This window comes from Pelobates fuscus, chromosome 6 (genome assembly GCF_036172605.1).
Source record: "Pelobates fuscus isolate aPelFus1 chromosome 6, aPelFus1.pri, whole genome shotgun sequence".
NCBI classification, from domain to species: domain Eukaryota; kingdom Metazoa; phylum Chordata; class Amphibia; order Anura; family Pelobatidae; genus Pelobates; species Pelobates fuscus.
This window is the reverse complement of record NC_086322.1, coordinates 207,288,621-207,311,602: the sequence shown is the minus strand read 5'-3', so window position 1 is coordinate 207,311,602 and position 22,982 is coordinate 207,288,621.

Sequence of the window (22,982 nt, the reverse complement as noted above, 5' to 3'; positions counted from 1 at the left end):
CCTTCACTCCATTAATACCCCCCTTCACTCCATTAATACCCCCTTCACTCCATTAATACCCCCTCACACCATTAATACCCCCTCACACCATTAATACCCCCTTCACTCCATTAATACCCCCCTCACACCATTAATACCCCCCCTTCACTCCATTAATACCCCCCCTCCCTCGGTTTACTGACACTCACTACACACACACTTACTACCAACACTCACTACAGACAGACACACTCACAGTATTTAATCCTTACCTGGCACTGGAGTATTCTCTGGGAGGCCACACTCTTATGCCTGTTCCTGCAGCAAGGTCCACTGCTTGTGTGCAGGAGGCGGGGCTTCCATGCGGGGGCGGAGCTACAACGTGGGGGCGGAGCTACCATGCTGGGCCGGTAAGTGCTAAGAAAGGTGCTGGGAAGGGAGACTCAGTGCTCCCTGCGTCTGGCACCAGCCCCCAGCACCTGCCTCCTGAATTCCCTCGGACTGACAGAAGCTGTTACAGTCCGAGGGAAAAATTATTTAAATAAAACATTAGGGCTTCCTGCCGGCCCCAGGTGCTGCGGCCCACCGGGAAAATTCCCGGTATCCCGGTGGGCCAGTCCGGCCCTGTCTGCAATATCACTAATAAAAATACTAAAGAGAATGGGTCCAAGTAAAGATCCCTGAGGTACCCCACTGGTGACAAGCCCAAGCTTCGAATATACTCCATTGACTACAACCCTCTGTTGCCTGTCACTCAGCCACTGCCTCACCCATTCAACAATATTGGATTCCAAACTTAAAGATTGCAGTTTATTGATAAGCCTTCTATGTGCAACAGTGTCAAAAGCCTTACTGAATATAGTATAGATCAGAAGTCAACAAAATATGGCACATGTGCCATGCATGATGTACTGAGCCATGTGAGGCTGCTGCACCCAAATTAATATATTTGAGCAGCATGTGATTGGGGAGTGATAAGTTAGTTTGGGAAGAGGTAGATAGTTGAATAACAGATAAACATGATTGTCAGGTGAAGGGAAGAGTAAGGATGTGTATAGTCAAAAAGTAGGAAAGGCTAGATGGGTTGTGGTGGCTTGGGACTGGCGGACTGGCAGGAAGTGCTCACTGAGTGAGCGCTTCCCTTCAGTCTGCCTGCGGCCGGGTACAGGAAACAGAAGTTCCTGTCCCGCGTTCTGCGCCGCCCGGCCACGCTACAGAGGCAGGATGGAAGAGGAGGGTAAGGACCACTGGGGGGGAGTAAGAACCACGAGGGGAGGGGGAGAGTAAGGACCACTAGGGGAGGGGAGGGGGGAGTAAGGACCATTGGGGAGGAGGGGGGGGGAGTAAGGATCACTGGGGAAGAGAGAAAGGGGGCAGTAAGGACCACTGAGAGAGGGGGGAATAAGGACCACTGAGGGAGAAGGGAGGGGGGAATAAGGACCACTGAGTGAGAAGGGAGTAAGGACCACTGGGGGAGGAGAGGGAGGGGGGAGTAAGGACCACTGGGGGAGGAGAGGGAGGGGGGAGTAAGGACCACTGATGGAGAGGGAGGGGGGATAAGGACCACTGAGGGAGAGGGGGGGATAAGGACCACTGAGGGAGAAAGGAGGGGGTTAAGGACCACTGAGGGAGAAGGTAGCAAGGACCATAAGGGAAGGAGAGGGAGGGGGGAGTAAGGACCACTTGGGGATGAGGGGTGGGAGTAAGGACCACTGGGGAGGGGAGTAAGGACCACATAGGGAGGGGGTAGTAAGAACCACTTGGGGAGGGTGGTGGGGAGTAAGGACCACTGGGGGAGGAGGGGTGGGGAGTAAGGACCACTGAGGGAGGAGTGGGAAGGTCCACTAAGGGGTTTGGCAGAGTGAGGACCACTCAGGGTGGGGGAGAGGGGAAAGATCACCAAAGGGGGGAAGGAGGACCACTGAGGGAGGAGGGGGCGAGGTCTACTTAGGGGTTTGGGAGAGGGAGAACCACTAAGGGGGGGAAGGACCACCAAAGGGGGGTAAGGACGGAGGACCACTAAGGAGAGGGGAGGAGGGTAAGGACCACTAAGGGGGGGAAGAGGATAATGACCACTGAGGGGAGGGATATTACCACTAAGGGGGTGGGGGGAGGAGGGGAAGGTCTACTTAGGGGTTAGGGAAAGGGAGGAACACTAAGGGGGGAAGAGAGGAAGGACCACCAAAGGAGGGGAAGGACCACTAAGGAGAAGGGAGGAGGGTAAGGACCACTAAGGGGGGGGAAGAGGGTAAGGACCACTAAGGGGGGGAAGGGGAAGAGACACACACACACAGAAACATACAATGCATCCCTACTCACACACAGACACACCCGAAACACACAATGCATCCATTACACTCACACAAACTCATTCTCTTACACACAGACACAAAACATTTTTGCTCGTTTGAGAAAGCCCCAAGAGGCGGGGCGAAATGCGTCTCGTGACCTGGTGATCAGGATACAAGGAAGTGAACTGAATACACACACCAGCCAGCAGGACCGGCCCCAGAAGGAGAGAGATTACACTGAACTGTTATCAAACTCCCCATGGTGTGGTGAGCTGCAGCTGGACTGTGCTTTTTACTATTTGACTATCAGTTGTTTTTATTTTTAATAAATGTTTTTTGCCTGACACTGGAGTCGCAGGAGCATTTATCAGATCCCACGTACCCAAGGGGCTGATCCTCCCTGGGTGAGATAGCTTAGAGTGGGGCTCATACCACTCTACATTTGTGAGTTGCATTCTTAAAGAGACAGTGTATCTTAGTTTACATTTTAATAATTGTATTGCACTAGGAGTGCTTTCTCTGTTCCCTCACCCCTACTTTTGTCTCCTTAACTACAGATATCAACTGTACAGTGTAACAGGCTATAAGTATACACACATATACACCTGGGCTTGTAGACACCCTATAAGGGATCACACTTGCTTGCACTGTATCATCTGTTTGTTAATACTTCTTCTATACATATGTATGCGCACCAACACTTTTCTGTTTTGTGATTGTTTCTGTACCTTATTACCTGGGTATATTGTGGGTGCTGCAAACCTATTTATATTTTATCTTAAATGTTTGCGCCAACTTATCTACTGCACAGTATTTCCATTTTCAAAAGTAGACAACCCAAGGTATTGCATATGGGGTATGTCCAGTCTTTTTAGTAGCCACTTGGTCACAAACACTGGCCAAAGTTAGTGTTAATATTTGAAAATGCAAAAAACAAATTTGAATGTCAATTTTGGCCAGAGTTTGTGACCAAGTGGCTACTAAAAAGACTGGACATACCCTATTTGCAATACCTTGGGTTGTCTACTTTTGCAAATGGTATGCCATTAAGGGGGTAATTCTCATTCTTGGGCTACCATGCGGTCTCAAAGGCAACGTAACCAATCTGGCGAATTTCAATGTGAAAAAACTGAAACGCAAGCCTTGTATTTGACTCGCTACCTTTTGAAAATACCATAAAACCTGTACCTGAGTGGTACTGTTATACTCGGGAGACTTTGCTGAACACAAATGTTAGTGTTTCAAAACCGTAAAACTTATCACAACAATTATATTGTCCGTGTAAGTGCCATTTGGGTGTGACAATATTGTCGTTTTAATACATGTTACGGTTTTGAAACACTAATATTTGTGTTCAGCAAAGTCTTCTGAGTAAAACAGTACAGGTTTTCTGGTGTCTTGGAAAGTTACAGGGTTAAATAAAGTGCTAGCAAATTAAATTCTCTGCACTTTTGGACTGGGTTGTTTGGCAGGTCCCTCAAATTGAAATCAATAAAATGACTTAATTATGTGAAAATATTACATAAATATGCACGTAGAATTTAAATATATATATTTAAGACCTGAGAGTGCATCTCTTATTTCTCCATATATTCCATAACGTGGGATTGCACCAAGGCATCAAAACATCTAACTAATGGGAGATAGGGTGAGTGCCAAGCTATCTATTTTTGTATCTTTTGTTGTATATATATAGATATATACTTATGAAATTATATATGTAATTAAGTATATGGATATTATATATATTTTGTATTATTATAGTGCTAGCACGTTAAATTCCCTGGACTTTTGGCCTGGGTTGTCAGGCTGGTCCTGCTAATTGTAATTAATAAAATTACCTAATTATGTAAAATGATCACATAAATATATACGTATAATTATTATATATATATGTGTGTATATAAATATATATATATATATATATATATATATATATATATAGATAGATATGTATATAATTTTTTAAAATATTTTTTATTTATATATAGGTATATATAGTGATATATACTTATATACTTATGTATGTATATATATATATATATATATATATATATTATTTCGTTCTACATGTATTTTGATATCAATATATATATATATATAAATTTTAAAATACAGTTAGAACGTATTTACACATATATATTTTATTTTTTTATTTTTTATTAATTTTGTAATTACATTTTTAACGTATTTACAGATTTATTTATTTTATATTATATATATATATATATATATATATATATATATATATATATATATATATATATATATATAATGAAAATTTTGTCTATGTGCCAGTGTGTGTGTCTATGTGCCCATATGTATCTGCCAGTGTATCTGTGCCAGTGTGTGTGTGTGTATCTGTGTGTCAGAGTATGTGTGTCTGTGTGCATCTGCCAGTGTGTGTTTATTTCTGGGTCCCCTTTGTTATGCACTGTTCTCTTCTTTACAGTGTTTGCTTGTTTACCTTATTGTACTGTGGTTGTGAGAGTCATGCTATTGTTTAGTGCTGCACATACACTTCATTAGTAGTGTTATTGTTTGTAGAAGTGCCTGAACATTTTTTGGGGTAAAGTCTAGAGGAAAAAGTCCCTGCTTTGGATTTATATAATGTTTGCTCACCCTCTTCTATTTATTTATTTTTTTTAAATTAGGTATGCGGCCCAGACCATTGGCCATGTCCCTTGTAAATCATTCTCAATCTATCATTCCTTCCTTTATGTGTGATGTAAGTGACGATCATGCCATCCAAATAGACAAATGATGCATGCAAGAATATAATGTGTCCCGCCATTCATTACTTTATCCTTCTGTTATAATGTTCCGAGATCTAGAAGTCAGATAAATGGAAAAATAAGTTGTTTTTCATCATAATTGCGCTTCTTTTAAATACAAATGCCCAAGTTTACTGCTATTGGATAGACTAAGATTGTAAGAGTCATCTAGTAAATGTACACATGGAGCATGAAATATAGGAGCGAAATACATTATTGCCCTGTTTGTAGGCTTTATTTAAAATCCCTGTTAAAACACTTTAGGAAAGTCTTGTTTAAAAAAGGGCAAATGATAGATAAGCACATATGGGCAGAGCTTCAAATGAGGAACAATCAGGGCCGGCCTTAGGGGTGTGCAAGCTGTGCGGCCGCACAGGGCGCCATAGAGAAGGGGGCGCCGTGTGGCCGACACAGCTCACACATGGCCGGGTGACAGGGGAGCAAAAAAGTAAATAAAATAAAAAAATTGAGGGGGCGGGGCTTACCGAGCGGAGGGGTGGGGCTTATCGCAAGACGGGGGCGGGGCTTTTACCTACCCGAAGTCCCTGGTATCTGCTGCACAGGAAGAGGGAAGCAGGAAGGAGTCCCTGCTTCCACAACATCTAACTGCTTCCACTCTCCCTTCAGCCATAATGTACAGAGGTAAGTCTGTGTGTGTGTGTGTGTGACTGCCTGTGTGTGTGAGACTGTCTGTCTGTGTGTATGGCTGTCTGACTGCCTGCTTGTGTGTGACTGTCTGTGTGTGTGACTGTTTGCCTGTGTGTGTGTGACTGCCTGTGTGTGTCTGCCTGTGTGTGTGTGACTGTCTGCCTGCCTGCGTGTGTCTGCCTGCCTGTGTGTGTGACTGTCTGTCTGACTGCCTGTGTGTGACTGTTTGCCTGTGTGTGTGTGTGACGGTCTGCCTGCCTATGTGACTGTGTGTGTGTGTGTGACTGTCTGTCTGCCTGTGTGTGACGCTTTGCCTGTGTGTGTGTGTGTGTGTGACTGTCTGTGTGTGACTGTCTGCCTGTGTGTGACTCCAACTGTGTGTGTGGCTGTAGCTGTGCCATTGTGTGTGCCTGTATGTGTGCCTATCAGCGTGAGTGTCTGCATGCCTGTAACCGAGTGTGTATGACTGTCTTCTTGTAAAGGAGTATGTATGACTGTTTGTTTGTGACTGTGTGTGTGACTGTCTGCCTGTAACTGTGTGTGTGACTGTGTGCCTGTAACTGTTCGTGATTGTATGCCTGTAACTGTGTGTTTGGCTCTGTGACTGTCTGCCTGTAACTGAGCATGTGTAACTGTCTGCCTGTAACTGTGTGTGTGTGTCTGTCTGCCTGTAACTGAGCGTGTCTGACTGTCTGCTTGTAACTGTTTGTTTGACTAGCTGCCTTTGCCTGTATGTGTGACTGTATATATAAGGCAACTTGTTGGGGGGTGGGGGGGCGCCGTGAAGACATTTTGCACAGGGCGCCTAATGGCCTAAGGCCGGCCCTGGGAACAATCAATAATATTCCCTTGATTTCCATGGAGATTGCTTCACTGTCTGCACTAACATCACTTTTCATACAACCCTGCATAGTCCGATGAATGTTTTTGTTTATACTATTGCACATAATGGACATTTTTCAATTAACATACTTTCAATTCAACACGTATCTCTTTAGTGTGACTAACAAAATCAGCATGATTTGTCACTGGCATGGAGAACACATCATGGGCTGTCAATTATCTTGACAGTATTTGCTGTCATCCACTCCCACAGAGTTCTTGCTATATTGAACTAACACAAATCATTTTCAAATCTACGTATATCATGCCAGGAGCTTAGAACATGTTTAATAAGCATACTATTTCCACTAGAATTGTACCTACTGTGATTTTCACTGTATTTTATATTGTATAAAGCATAACAGCAGTGCTCTCCGATTAAAGACAGAAATTGAATAAGATATTTCACAGTCATCATTTATCTCATCTCAGCACATATTCCTCATTGACGACACTGGGATCAATTAAAAATACAAACACTGTACATGTGGTTTATATTTGAGCAATTTAAACGTCACAATGCTTTTTATTAACAGATTGATGCTGTTTTTATACATTTTTCTTAAATGCATTATGAGGCACTGGCCACTTTTTCAACAATATGTCCTGCTGTCATATAATTTCTACAAAAATGATTCTTGCCTGATGTCAGTAAAGTGGTACATTTTACAGGTTTAGAAGGACTGAGTAAGATGAGGTGATTTGACATCGACTTGCAAAATCAATCAACCGGGAAAAAATATCCAACTTGAGCAGGATGGAAATACTTTGCAACTTGGCTATTTTGTGCTAGATTTTAACTTTCAACTTTTTATAGCTTATTGTTTAATGAAAAGTCTCTACTCTCTTGCTGTGGCTCACCTTCCCTAAACCACAAATGGTATGCTAGCACAAGGTTAGTTAGATACAAGCTATGCTGTTTTTTTTTCGTCATAATTAATATTGGCTTGTTAAGAAATATAGCATTTGATGGCAAATGAGAACCAAACAGGCAGCCCAAGTCTGCCCATATACTTTTAAGCTTAATTCATTGTTATGGTAGTCTAATACGTATCCCAGGCATTCTAGGTTACCATGTATTCAAGGTGGTGCCTTTTGTTGTGCTATTTCCATTTTGTGTTTATCTATAGCACCGTGTCACTGGCAAAGCATCTTTGGAGTTCAGGTTTTATATTTTGGACACCCCTGATATATGCTATTTTTAGTTTAGTAAAGTCCCCTAAATTTGAAGAAAAAGTACAGTGTATGCTTCAATAGTTCTTTCGCATATACCACTAACACTTTCTCCTACCTCTGTTACTGTGGAAAAAGCATCTTTAGTATTTCTATCTGACATCCTGGAGGCCTCTATATCTTTATATCTCTCTGACTCTCTTCTGTCCTCTTTTCATTTTAATAGAAACGAAAACAAGTAACCTCTAAAGGGAACTCGTAGTGTGTCTGTGGATAAACTTATAAGGGGGTAACCCTCACTTATGTGCTGTGAACAATATAAGAAAAACCTCAGGAGCATAAAGCCCATATGGACCGTGGTTAGGTTGCCACTACTAACTGTATAAAAAATAACTTTTATTAAATCATTAAAATCTGAGGTAATCTATTACCTCTGATTTTAATGATTTAATAAAAGTTATTTTTTATACAGTTAGTAGTGGCAACCTTACCACGGTCCATAGGGGCTTCATGCTCCTGAGATCTTTCTTATATTCCTCTTTTCATTTTACCTATGTTTATAAATGGCACTCAGACCTCTGTAACTCACTCTCAGTTTGTCATCCACTCAGACTGTATTGTTAGTACAGTCTTGTTATGTTTAAAATATGTGTCAGTGAATGTGTATAAATGGATATGTGTGTGTGTGTAAAAGTAATTTGTGTCTGTAATTCTCAACCTTCTTCTTATCTCCTCTACTGTATCTATTTAGAATGTGTTCCAATTTCCTCTCTCCATTTCTTACCGTACCATTCAATTCTGAACCATGAAGTGGCTTGATAAACATGTGAAAACAGGCATAACAGTTTCACTTGGGTATTTATACTGTATTTGAAATTTTTGCTAGTGACATATTCTTGATTTGACTGACTACATTTATCTTTCCTCTGGAGATGTTTCATTGGCTGCCTTCCTCTCATCTTCCTGAACTGCATTTATGTTAGTCTGTTGAATTTCAGCCTTTTATTATTCCTTAAAAGCTGTATATTATTTTCACTCACCCATGTCCCATGGGTTACTAATGGCCTGCCAGACTCCTTAGCGGGCACCTCAAACACAACCATCAAATATATTTTCAATGTGCATCATCTTCTTATTGAAAAGCTGAGTCAGATGAACCAAAAAAGTGCAGCTTCTCAATGAGTATACAAGAAAATTATTTTACAGATTGAGCTTTAGTGATGCTGTTTCATGGTCAGGTGGCAAACCATTTTGCAATGCTTTGTCTCTTACCTGTATCTTTCAATTACACCTGAGGTGCCTATATCTATTATTTTTTTTACCATGGTTTATCTTCAACAGTAATGTTTCACACTGTGTACCTTGATATGTGTGTCAACCCTTACGACCCTCCTCTTTTTCTTTCTGTACCTTTTCCCTTACGATATAATTTGCAAAAGAATACTAATGTTAAAATATATGTCTTTTGCAAAAAAAATAATAGCTGACAGAAAATTAATTTTAAAAAAAGTGAAAAAAAATAGAGTTGTTTGTGCAGACCAGTAAAAAAATAATATGGGTGCAATCATGATCTGTCATTTTTAGGCGACTTAAAGTTTAATTTTACCACATGACAGGAGGCTTCAAATTTTGTTTGTACTTTCTTTACTGCACATCCAAGCGTTGAAACGCATTGGTCTTTTACTCTTTGAATGAATGGCACTCCAGAAACCTTAATGTAAGGCTTTTTATAATTTTTGTAATAAATATTGTGATTTTATACTAATCTGGTGTTGCCTTTCCCACAATTATTTTCTGAGGGATCATCTCAAACTCACTTGGATCTGCACATTGCATTTAAAGTGATATTACCTGAGCCAGTTTCGATATAACAGGCTCAGAAAAATGTGAGTTGGACCATACAGAGTTTTAAATTGAACCCTCTTTTATAGCAGTGTTATCCTATGAGTTCTCATTTTTATACCATACAGGAATACCTGTGTCTGTTGCCTCCATTATTGGAGAAGGAATTATACTGTATTCAGGTATAACTATAATTCACATGTGTAACACGTATGGTTGTGTCAAGCTCTGGGATTTAGAGCATTAATATTATTCCAATTTTGCGCTGAGCACTTTATATTTGTATTATATATTGCACTATTGGATTCTCCTATCTTTTGTCTTTTCTGTATACATGGGCATCTGAGAAACTAATAAAATATATATTCTTAAGGCTTGAGAGCTAAGCTCTATCAAGTTCCCATTATTGCACTACTTCATGTGAGAAAAAAAGTTTCATTTACGGGATTATAATACATCCTATTTCATTTTGTATATTGATTTAATTTGTGGCACAGCCCTTTCTTTACTTTTTGTATTTTTGATTCTCTCTAAAGGGTTGAGACTAATTCCCTTTTTAGGGTTGCTGTCTATTTAAATAGTTTGGTTAATCAGCGCTAGTGATGTACCGAACTGTCCGCCGGCGAACAGTTCCCGGCGAAATTAGCGTGTTCGCGTTTGCCGCGGCGGGCGGACACATGCGCAGTTCGAACCGCCCCCTATTCGTCATCATTGGGCAAACTTTGACCCTGTTCCTCTCGGTCAGCAGACACATTACAGCCAATCAGCAGCACTCCCTCCCTTCCACACCCTCCAACCTCCCTCCCAGCATCCATTTTCGATTCATTCGGAAGATGCATGCTTAGTGAGAGGAGGGAAAGTTTAGCTGCTGATGATTACATAGGGAAATTGATAGCTAGGCTAGGGTATTCAGTGTCCACTACAATCCTTAAGGACTCATCTGATCTCTGCTGTAAGGACAGCACCCCAAAAAGCCCTTTTTAGGGCTGTAACATCAGGCTGCTTTTTTTTTTTTTTTCCTGTGTAATGTAATTGCAGGTGCCTGCCTGCCAGCTTCTGTGTGAGGTTCACATTGGATACTGTGCCTATTTGCCCAGTGCCACCACTCATATCTGTTTTAACAATAGGTTAAGCTTTACATTTAAAATAAATATTTTTTTTTCACTGTAATAGAAGAGCAGTTGCCTGCCTGCCAGCTTCTGTGTGAGGTTCACATTGGATACGGTGCCTATTTGCCCAGTGCCACCACTCATATCTGTTTTAACAATAGGTTAAGCTTTACATTTAAAATAAATATTTTTTTTCACTGTAATAGAAGAGCAGTTAGTTGTCTGCAAGCGTCTGTGTTTCAGGCCTACTTCAGCGTGTGCTCTGCAGACCTGTGCCAGCGTGCTTTGACAGTTGCCAATCATATCTGGTGTCTCTATAGCGTGCTTTTACAACCAAAATTTTGTTTCCACTGTAATAGAAGAGCAGTTGCCTGCCTGCCAGCTTCTGTGTGAGGTTCACATTGGATACTGTGCCTATTTGCCCAGTGCCACCACTCATATCTGTTTTAACAATAGGTTAAGCTTTACATTTAAAATAAATATTTTTTTTTCACTGTAATAGAAGAGCAGTTGCCTGCCTGCCAGCTTCTGTGTGAGGTTCACATTGGATACTGTGCCTATTTGCCCAGTGCCACCACTCATATCTGTTTTAACACTAGGTTAAGCTTTACATTTAAAATAAATATTTTTTTTTCACTGTAATAGAAGAGCAGTTAGTTGTCTGCAAGCGTCTGTGTTTCAGGCCTACTTCAGCGTGTGCTCTGCAGACCTGTGCCAGCGTGCTTTGACAGTTGCCAATCATATCTGGTGTCTCTATAGCGTGCTTTTACACCCAAAATTTTGTTTCCACTGTAATAGAAGAGCAGTTGCCTGCCTGCCAGCTTCTGTGTGAGGTTCACATTGGATACTGTGCCTATGTGAGGAACTGACTCTGCCCAATTACTACTTCCATTCCTGCAGTCACTGACCGGCTAACCGCCTTACGAGATTCCCAAGAACTGTTGAAGAAGACTCTTTCGGAGGCTCAGGAATGTTACAAAAGAGCTGCTGATAGGCATAGAAAGGAGGCCCCAGTTTATCATGTTGGTGACAAGGTTTGGCTGTCAACAAAGAATCTTAAACTTAGGATTCCTTCTCATAAATTGGGTAAAAAGTTCATGGGACCTTTTGAGATCATCGCTCTGATCAATGCTGTCACCTTCCGTCTGCAACTTCCAGATTCCATGAAAACATCCAGTGTTTCACGTTGCACTGCTTAAACCTTTTCATGAAAATACTTTCCCTGGTCGAGCCCTGCCTCACCACCAGTCCTCGTGGATGGTGAAGATGAATACGAGGTGGAAAAAATTCTTGACTCCAGGATATTCCGCAACAAGCTTCAATATTTGGTTCTTTGGAAAGGCTATGGTGAAGAGGATAGATCATGGGAACCAGTGGACAATATTCATGCTCCTGATCTTCTTCAGTCTTTCCATGCACAGTACCCTGCTAAACCAGGAAATAGGGCATCCAGAGGTTGCGCCTGTAGAGGTGGGAGTAATGTGAGGAACTGACTCTGCTGGGTTTCGAACCCTGGTTTGCATGCTGCTAAACCTCTTCCTTACCACTACACCACCCTGCCTTTTGCAAATGTACCTGAGATCTGGTAACCTTGACTCTATAAGCATTGGTATCAGTGACAAGTCTCTTCAGCTGTGTCTGGTCATGTGTCTGGTTCTTGGCCTATAAAAGCCACTTCCTGTCTCTGTACCTTTGCCAGATTATTGTGGTTCCTGTACTCTCTAATCAAGCTTGTTCCTGTTTCTCCTACCTGTTGCTGATTTTGGACTGTTTTGACTTTGCTGCTTCTCCTTCCCACTGACCTCGGCTTGCCTCACTACGATTATCATCTCTCTGTTCCAGTCTCCCATCTCTGCTTAAGACCAGAAGGCCACTCAAGGCTCAGGGGCTCAACCACCTGGGTAACGAGTGGCTACCTCTGGCAGAAAACATTGCTGATCTTGCTACTGGACTCCAAAACTTTGTAACATCAATATCATTACAGCCTATTTGCCCAGTGCCACCACTCATATCTGTTTTAACAATAGGTTAAGCTTTACATTTAAAATAAATATTTTTTTTTCACTGTAATAGAAGAGCAGTTAGTTGTCTGCAAGCGTCTGTGTTTCAGGCCTACTTCAGCGTGTGCTCTGCAGACCTGTGCCAGCGTGCTTTGACAGTTGCCAATCATATCTTGTGTCTCTATAGCGTGCTTTTACAACCAAAATTTGTTTTTCACTGTTATAGATTGAATAGCAGTTACTTGTCTTCAAGCGGGTGTCTCAGGCCTACAGTGTGTGTGCTCTGCAGAACTGTTCCAGTGCACATTGCCAATCATATCTGGTCTCACAGTAGCTTGCACGCATAGTACCACAAATCCCCCAAAAAATGACAGGCAGAGGCAGGCCACCCCGCAGGGGCCGTCGTGGTCGTGGTGCTGTGATTCCCTTTTGCCCTAGAATAATGCCCAGTTTTCAGAAGCCACGTACCCTGAACTTGAAAAGTTCTGAGGACTTAGTTGACTGGCTAACACAGGACACCCAATCTTGTACAGCCTCCGCTCGGAACCTTGACGCACCATCCTCCTCCAGCTTAGCTTCAGGCACCTCTCAAGATTGCACTCACCCGCCTGCCGCCACCACCAAAACTAGCACCACAGCCGCTTTACTTGGTATGTCAGAGGAGTTATTCACACACCCGTTTGAAGAAATGAGTGATGCGCAACCATTATTGCTAGAGGATGTAGATAACAGGGATATGTCTCAGGCAGGCAGCATTAAACACATGGAGGTACGGTGTGATGATGATGTTGTACCCGCTGCTGCTTCCTTTTCTGAGTTGTCAGATACAAGCGAAGCGGTTGATGATGATGATGCGTCCATGGATGTCACGTGGGTGCCCGCTAGAAGAGAAGAACAGGGCGAAAGTTCAGATGGGGAGACAGAGAGGAGGAGGAGGAGACCAGTTGGAAGCAGGGGTGGGTCGTCGCAAGGAGCTAGTGGCACAGTCAGACAGCATGCATCGGCACCCGGGGTCAGCCCGACAGCACGCCAATCAACGCATGCTGTGTCCACCACCAGAATGCCATCATTGCAGAGTGGCATTTTTTGTGTGTCTGCCTCTGACAACAGCGATGCCATTTGCAACCTGTGCCAAAGGAAACTGAGTCGTGGGAGGTCCAACACCCACCTAGGTACAACTGCTTTGCGTAGGCACATGATCTCACATCACAAACACCTATGGGATCAACACATGAGTACAAGCAGCACGCCTACTCTAAGCCGCCATCCTCCTCCTGGTCCAGCATCTTCAGCCACGTCAACCACTGCTGTCCTTCTTGCCCCCTCTCAACCATCCGCCACTCCGTCTCCCGCCTTGAGCAGTTCCCGCTCATCTGCCCACAGTCATGTGTTTCTGTCAAGGACATGTTTGAGCGTAAGAAGCCAATGTCACCAAGTCACCCCCTTGCCCAGCGTCTGACAGCTGGCTTGTCCGAACTATTAGCCCGCCAGCTTTTACCATACAATCTGGTTGAGTCTGAGGCGTTCAAAAAATTTGTAGCTATTGGGACACCGCAGTGGAAGGTACCCGGCCGGAATTTCTTTTCACAAAAGGCAATCCCCAACTTGTACTCGATTGTGCAAAAGGAAGTCATGGCATGTCTGGCACACAGTGTTGGGGCAAGGGTCCATCTGACCACTGATATCTGGTCTGCAAAGCATGGTCAGGGCAGGTATATCACCAGGGCAGGTATATGCTGCCACCTCCTCTACTCCTCCTACTCCATCCTCTTCCATAACCTCCTCGGCTGAGTCCTCTTGTGCCGCTGCTTCTTGCTCCACATCAACGGCACCCCCCCAGCTCCCCAGGTACTATTCCACATCCCGGATACGGCAGTGTCACGCCATCTTGGGTTTGACTTGCTTGAAAGCAGAGAGTCACACCGGACAAGCACTCCTGTCCGCCCTGAACGCACAGGTGGAAAAGTGGCTGACTCCAGCAGCAACTGGATATCGACAAAGTGGTTTGTGACAACGGAACAAATTTGTTGGCGGCATTGAAGTTGGGCAAGTTGACACATGTGCCGTGCATGGCACATGTGTGTAATCTGATCGTACAACGCTTTGTGCATAAGTACACAGGCTTACAGGACGTCCTGAAGCAGGCCAGGAAGGTGTGTGGCCATTTCAGGCGTTCCTACACGGCCATGGCTCACTTTGCTGATATCCAGCGGCGAAAAAACATGCCAGTGAGGCACTTGATTTGCGACAGCCCTACACGTTGGAATTCAACACTCCTAATGTTCGACCGCCTGCTCCAACAAGAAAAAGCTGTTAATGATAATGAATATTTGTATGACCGGGGTGCTAGGACAGCCTCTGGGGAGCTGGGAATTTTTTTGCCACGTTACTGGACGCTCATGCGCAATGCCTGTAGGCTCATGCGTCCTTTTGAGGAGGTGACAAACCTAGTCAGTCGCAGTTGTGTGTGTGTGTGCGTGTGTATGGCCGTCTGCCTGTGTGTGACAGGGTGAAGATTTCTTGCACATGGGTGTGACAGGGTGAAGATTTCTAGCACAGGGCGCCCAAAGGCCTAAGGCTGGCCCTGTGCATGGGTCAGTGGCTCTGCACCAGACTTCCCTCCAATTGATCAAAGTTAAAGGATTTCAAGTGGAATGATTACAATTACAGTGCCTCTAAAGAGTCCTGTATTGTTATTTGTCGTCACTACCTTCCCGCGTCGGGAGTGGGTCATTTGCGCCCCTGCTGCCTTCCTTGCATGTGGTAGCTGTTTGTCAGGGATTTGTCAATCCATATCTGCCAAGTGACCCTATGTAGGGGGAACAGTATCTATTCTGCTCTGTGTCAGTGTGTATCAGGGATCATTAGGATAGGTGTCAATACATATCTGCCAAGTGACCCTATGTAAGAGGAACAGTCCCTATTTTGCTCTGTGTCAGTGTGTATCAGGGATCATTAGGATAGGTGTCAATCCATATCTGCCAAGTGACCCTATGTAGGAGGAACAGTCCCTATTCTGCTCTGTGTCACTGTGTATCAGGGATCATTAGGATAGGTGTCAATCCATATCTGCCAAGTGACCCTATGTAGGGGGAACAGTCTCTATTCTGCTCTGTGTCAGTGTGTATCAGGGATCATTAGGATAGGTGTCAATCCATATCTGCCAAGTGACCCTATGTAGGAGGAACAGTCCCTATTCTGCTCTGTGTCACTGTGTATCAGGGATCATTAGGATAGGTGTCAATCCATATCTGCCAAGTGACCCTATGTAGGGGGAACAGTCCCTATTCTGCTCTGTGTCAGTGTGTATCAGGGGTTTTGAGGACAGGTGTCAATCCATATCTGCCAAGTGACCCTATGTAGGGGGAACAGTCTCTATTCTGCTCTGTGTCAGTGTGTATCAGGGGTTTTGAGGACAGGTGTCAATCCATATCTGCCAAGTGACCCTATGTAGGGGGAACAGTCTCTATTCTGCTCTGTGTCAGTGTGTATCAGGGGTTTTGAGGACAGGTGTCAATCCATATCTGCCAAGTGACCCTATGTAGGGGGAACAGTCCCTATTCTGCTCTGTGTCAGTGTGTATCAGGGATCATTAGGATAGGTGTCAATCCATATCTGCCAAGTGACCCTATGTAGGGGGAACAGTCTCTATTCTGCTCTGTGTCACTGTGTATCAGGGATCATTAGGATAGGTGTCAATCCATATCTGCCAAGTGACCCTATGTAGGAGGAACAGTCCCTATTCTGCTCTGTGTCACTGTGTATCAGGGATCATTAGGATAGGTGTCAATCCATATCTGCCAAGTGACCCTATGTAGGGGGAACAGTCTCTATTCTGCTCTGTGTCAGTGTGTATCAGGGATCATTAGGATAGGTGTCAATCCATATCTGCCAAGTGACCCTATGTAGGAGGAACAGTCCCTATTCTGCTCTGTGTCACTGTGTATCAGGGATCATTAGGATAGGTGTCAATCCATATCTGCCAAGTGACCCTATGTAGGAGGAACAGTCCCTATTCTGCTCTGTGTCACTGTGTATCAGGGATCATTAGGATAGGTGTCAATCCATATCTGCCAAGTGACCCTATGTAGGAGGAACAGTCCCTATTCTGCTCTGTGTCAGTGTGTATCAGGGGTTTTGAGGACAGGTGTCAATCCATATCTCCCAAGTGACCCTATGTAGGGGGAACAGTCCCTATTCTGCTCTGTGTCAGTGTGTATCAGGGGTTTTGAGGACAGGTGTCAATCCATATCTGCCAAGTGACCCTATGTAGGGGGAACAGTCTCTATTCTGCTCTGTGTCAGTGTGTATCAGGGGTTTTGAGGACAGGTGTCAATCCATATCTGCCAAGTGACCCTATGTAGGAGGAACAGTCCCTATTCTGCTCTGTGTCACTGTGTATCAGGGATCATTAGGATAGGTGTCAATCCATATCTGCCAAGTGACCCTATGTAGGGGGAACAGTCTCTATTCTGCTCTGTGTCAGTGTGTATCAGGGATCATTAGGATAGGTGTCAATCCATATCTGCCAAGTGACCCTATGTAGGAGGAACAGTCCCTATTCTGCTCTGTGTCACTGTGTATCAGGGATCATTAGGATAGGTGTCAATCCATATCTGCCAAGTGACCCTATGTAGGGGGAACAGTCCCTATTCTGCTCTGTGTCAGTGTGTATCAGGGGTTTTGAGGACAGGTGTCAATCCATATCTGCCAAGTGACCCTATGTAGGGGGAACAGTCTCTATTCTGCTCTGTGTCAGTGTGTATCAGGGGTTTTGAGGACAGGTGTCAATCCATATCTGCCAAGTGACCCTATGTAGGGGGAACAGTCCCTATTCTGCTCTGTGTCAGTGTGTATCAGGGATCATTAGGATAGGTGTCAATCCATATCTGCCAAGTGACCCTATGTAGGGGGAACAGTCTCTATTCTGCTCTGTGTCACTGTGTATCAGGGATCATTAGGATAGGTGTCAATCCATATCTGCCAAGTGACCCTATGTAGGAGGAACAGTCCCTATTCTGCTCTGTGTCACTGTGTATCAGGGATCATTAGGATAGGTGTCAATCCATATCTGCCAAGTGACCCTATGTAGGGGGAACAGTCTCTATTCTGCTCTGTGTCAGTGTGTATCAGGGATCATTAGGATAGGTGTCAATCCATATCTGCCAAGTGACCCTATGTAGGAGGAACAGTCCCTATTCTGCTCTGTGTCACTGTGTATCAGGGATCATTAGGATAGGTGTCAATCCATATCTGCCAAGTGACCCTATGTAGGAGGAACAGTCCCTATTCTGCTCTGTGTCACTGTGTATCAGGGATCATTAGGATAGGTGTCAATCCATATCTGCCAAGTGACCCTATGTAGGAGGAACAGTCCCTATTCTGCTCTGTGTCACTGTGTATCAGGGATCATTAGGATAGGTGTCAATCCATATCTGCCAAGTGACCCTATGTAGGGGGAACAGTCCCTATTCTGCTCTGTGTCAGTGTGTATCAGGGGTTTTGAGGACAGGTGTCAATCCATATCTCCCAAGTGACCCTATGTAGGGGGAACAGTCCCTATTCTGCTCTGTGTCAGTGTGTATCAGGGGTTTTGAGGACAGGTGTCAATCCATATCTGCCAAGTGACCCTATGTAGGGGGAACAGTCTCTATTCTGCTCTGTGTCAGTGTGTATCAGGGCTGGGCTTTGAGGACAGGTGTCAATGTTAGGTGATTTCTGCCCTTTATGGATTAAAAGCAGACTCTGCATCAACTGTGCAATTTTCCATGGGAGTTTTGCCATGGATCCCCCTCTGGCATGCCACAGTCCAGGTGTTCGTCCCCTTGAAACAACTTTTCCATCACTATTGTGGCCAGAAAGAGTCCCTGTTGTTTTTAAAATTCGCCTGCCCATTGAAGTCAATGGCGGTTCGCGCGGTTCGCCGGTTCGCCGGTTCGCGAACATTTGCGGAAGTTCGCATTCGCCGTTCGCGAACCGAAATTTCCAGGTTCGCGACAACACTAATCAGCGCTGACCCTTTTGTGTGTTTCTTTTCTCTTTGTTTTGGTTGGTTGTCTATTACTATCTTGTCATTGCTGCTATGGAGGTGCAGAAAAGAAAGTATAAGCAAAATACGAAACCTCATGCTATTGTTAAATTGAGGATTATCTCTTTACTGAAGCTAGGGTAATCTATAATTAGTAAATGTAGTTTTACAGCTAAAGAGCTACTTGGTAGCTTCACCTGACTCAGACCACATTCAATCTATTTCTTTAAGTTTGAGTAAACAAAAAAAAATAAATCATTTTTTTAATGATCGATTTTGAGCCTTAAGAAAACAAAAATTATGCAAAAAATATACTACAAAAGGAACAAAGTTCTCTTTACTTTTGTAGTATATAGTATATAGAGAAGACAATGCAATGCAGAACATGCTTCAAATTGGAGAATGCATATCCTTACTGCAGAATAATTTGAATAATAGTTTCCTTGGAAATATTTTTTTGCAGTTACAAGTTGATGAGTGTGTTAGTTTAACAATAGTACAATTACCCGATTTTTTTTTTTTTTTTTTTTATCTGTAGGTAAAGGTTTCAGAATAAAAACAGAAAATAAGAGTAAGCGCTAAATACCCAAAAGGCAGCAACCCTATAAGGGGATCTCTCAAAAAACCCTTAAACAGATGGCGGATACAAGAAATAGGGGGAAGGGCTGCGCCACAAAACGTCAGTGTATAAATAGTCCAAGTAAAAAAAGGAAAGAAAGTCTTATCTGGAACAGGTCCAATAGGGGACGTAGGGTCTATAGATGTTGGTCCGGAGCGGATATCCTCTTTCTCCTCCTCTAAATTTAGAGGAAGAAGAAGTGGTAGGCGCGAACAAAAAAGAAAGACTAGAAAGACCATAATTACCCATGACAACACAAATACGAATACTGGCATTTTTAACCTCTCACAAAATTTTTTAACTAGTGCACAGATATCAGTTTTAACTAAAGGTTTTAAATTTGCCCCAACCAATTGTTTTAAACCTTTCGAAGCCTTTCTTGACGTTAATAAATTTGTCCGGAAAGCGACTCTTAAAAGATTTTTTATAGAAAAAAATGAAGAGAATTCTATTTTAAATCCGACCCCATTCCCTTCCACATCACCACAGCCTAATTCAATAATCAACATACAACTTAGAGAAAAATCCACTTTTTATCCTGCCCATTTTAAATCTGCTCCCCTCACCATGTTTGAGAAATTAGTGGTAAAGGACTTAGAAAAAATTAAGAATAATAAATATGATCCCCAAAATCTTACTCATTCTGAAAAACTGGCAATAAGGGAACTTCAAGAAGATAAAGATATCGTGATCAAGCCAGCTGACAAAGGAGGTGGGATTGTCATATTATCCAGTCAAATGTATATTGAAGAGGCACACAGACAACTAAATGATACCAATGTGTACGAAAAACTTTTGTCAGACCCAACTGCTCAAACACAAACTATTTTAACTCAATTTTTAAACAAAGGCTTAAATTTAGGGATTTTAAATAAACACGAATTTAATTTTTTAAACAAAAAATTCCCGGTAATACCTGTTATATATTTTCTCCCTAAAATTCACAAAAACGAAACCTCCCCACTAGGGAGACCTATTGTGTCCGGCATAGGCTCTCTCCTATGCAATCTGTCACAATATATAGACACCCTTTTACAACCATCCGTTAAACTTATGAGATCTTATCTCCAAGACTCTATGGCTCTTTTAAAGTTCCTAAATAATTTTATATGGAAACCCAGTTTTATACTAGTTACATGTGATGTGCAGTCATTGTATACCATTATACCCCATGAGATAGGTTGTGAAGCCATCAAAGATATCTTAACAAAAGAAGGTAAAATTGCTGGTACACAAATTGATTTTATATTAGAAGGTATTAACATCATTTTAAAAAATAATTATTTCTGGTTTTTAAATTCCTTTTATTTACAAAAAAGAGGGAATGCAATGGGCACTAGGTTCGCTCCCAGCTATGCTAACTTATTTATGGCCAACTGGGAGTCTGAAGTTATTTTTAGTGATCATGCCTGGAGAGCGAACCTGGTCTCATTTTTTAGATATATTGATGACCTCTTTTTTATTTGGGAAGGTTCTGAGGATGATCTTAACTCTTTTATGGATAATCTTAACATTAATAACAGAGGTATTATTTTAACCTATGAGTATAGTAGGGAACATATTAATTTTTTAGATCTGAATATTTTTATAAAAAATGGTAAAATACATACGAAAACATTTTTTAAAAAAGTCTGTGTCAACACTGCCATAGACAAAACCAGTTGCCACTACCAACCCTGGCTCGATAGTGCCCCCAAGAGCCAAATATTAAGACTCCGAAGGAACTGCTCTGAAATAAGTGATTTTAATATGCAAGCAAATCTTCTAAAAGACAAATTCATTGAGAAAAACTATTCTGAAACAGAGCTTATGGATACCATTGAAAATATCCAGAATAAAGATAGAAATGAACTTTTACAATATAAGTTAAAAAATACAGATAATCCTATGCCCCTGCCTATTATTTTTAATTATAACAATAAAAGTAATAATATAAAAAAAAAAATCATTAAGAAACACTGGCATATTTTAAAACAGGATGAAACTCTTCAAAAGATTTTACCAGAACGTCCTAATATAGTTTTTAGGGGAGCTCCAAACTTTAAATCAATACTAACTAAGAATTTTACGAGAGAAGCAACACATGCACCCTCTTTTTTTCCACAGATCAAAGGTTTTTGCAAATGCAAAATGTGTATAGTGTGTAGAAGCACGGACCCCACAGTTCCCAATAAAGTCACCCAATTTACTTCCAAAATGACAAATCATGTTTACAAAATTAATGATTTTATTAATTGTGCAACTAAAAATGTTATCTATCTGCTTGAGTGCCCTTGTGGCCTCCAATATGTTGGAATGACCACAAGGTGCCTAAAAACGCGATTAAGCGAACATTGCAGAAACATTAAAAATGGATACTTAAATCATTCAGTATCCAAACACTTCATTAAACATAATAGAGACCCTAGATTATTAAAGTGTATTGGAATAAAAAAATGTACTATTCCATGGAGGGGTGGGAATATTAAAAACATCCTAGGAAAAACCGAAATGGAGTGGGTGTACACACTCCAAACTCTTACACCTCATGGTTTAAATGTTGATTTCGATTCATTTAATTTCTTGTAATCTTATGCCTTTTATTCTGCCTTTTACTATTTTTGCTTATATAGCTTTGCAGGTTTTACCATATTTTCCCAATATGATTGCACCAATATTTTATACTGTTTATTTAACTGGTCATTTCTGTGGTGCATTTATTCATTGTATTTCATTATGTGGTACATTTATTTATATTATTTTATATTTTATTGTTTAATTATATTAGGCTAATGTCTGATGATACTTTTCAGTATATCAGACACATAGCCTTCTCCCCGTTTTACCGATCACATTTCCCTGTGATCGTGATGTTTTACTGGTTTCCTAGACGACGGCTGCAGCTTTGTGCCAGCCGTCGGTTTTACTATTTATTCAGGTCTCCATGACGACGGCCGCAGCTAAACGCGAGCCGTCGTCACACCATAGTGTGTTTCGATTCGTCAGACGCCGGCCGCAACTGCATGACCGTATTTCAAAATGTACTCTTACTTTATTTAACCTTCGTTTTTCTAATATTGATGTTTTATAAGGCTCATATAGCCTATTGCAATGTATGCTGTATACAATCAGTTTATTTTAATATGTTATTTTATTACTGCACATTATTTTAATTTTGATTGGCTATTCCTAATTTTTGGCGCCAATTTTAATTATCTGAATTGCTATTTAAACTTTACCTTGCCAGGTATCAGGTTCTTTTTCCATAGTGATAAAGCCGTATTGGCGAAACGCGTATGTGGAATTTTATTGTGTATTTTATTATATTAAAGATTATTTGGTCACTTTTTTTACTGGTACCATCTATCTTTTTAATACACTGAGCACTGTTTTATACCTGTTTGTTACCTGGCATCATTTTGGACCCCAAGCAATCCCTAGGTGGGGATAATACCACCAGCGTTATCATCAAGGAGCAGTTGGTCTGCTCCATTCTTGTGAGTATTATTTTTATTTCTTTTTTATCCGTGGATTTTACCCAGTGAGCACTATTTGTTGTCTCCCTTTTTTTATATATTTGACCACTGACGGAGGAACCTTCCATATATCCCATAAGCGGGGATTGTACCGCTGCACGCCTTTCATACTAGAGCGAGTT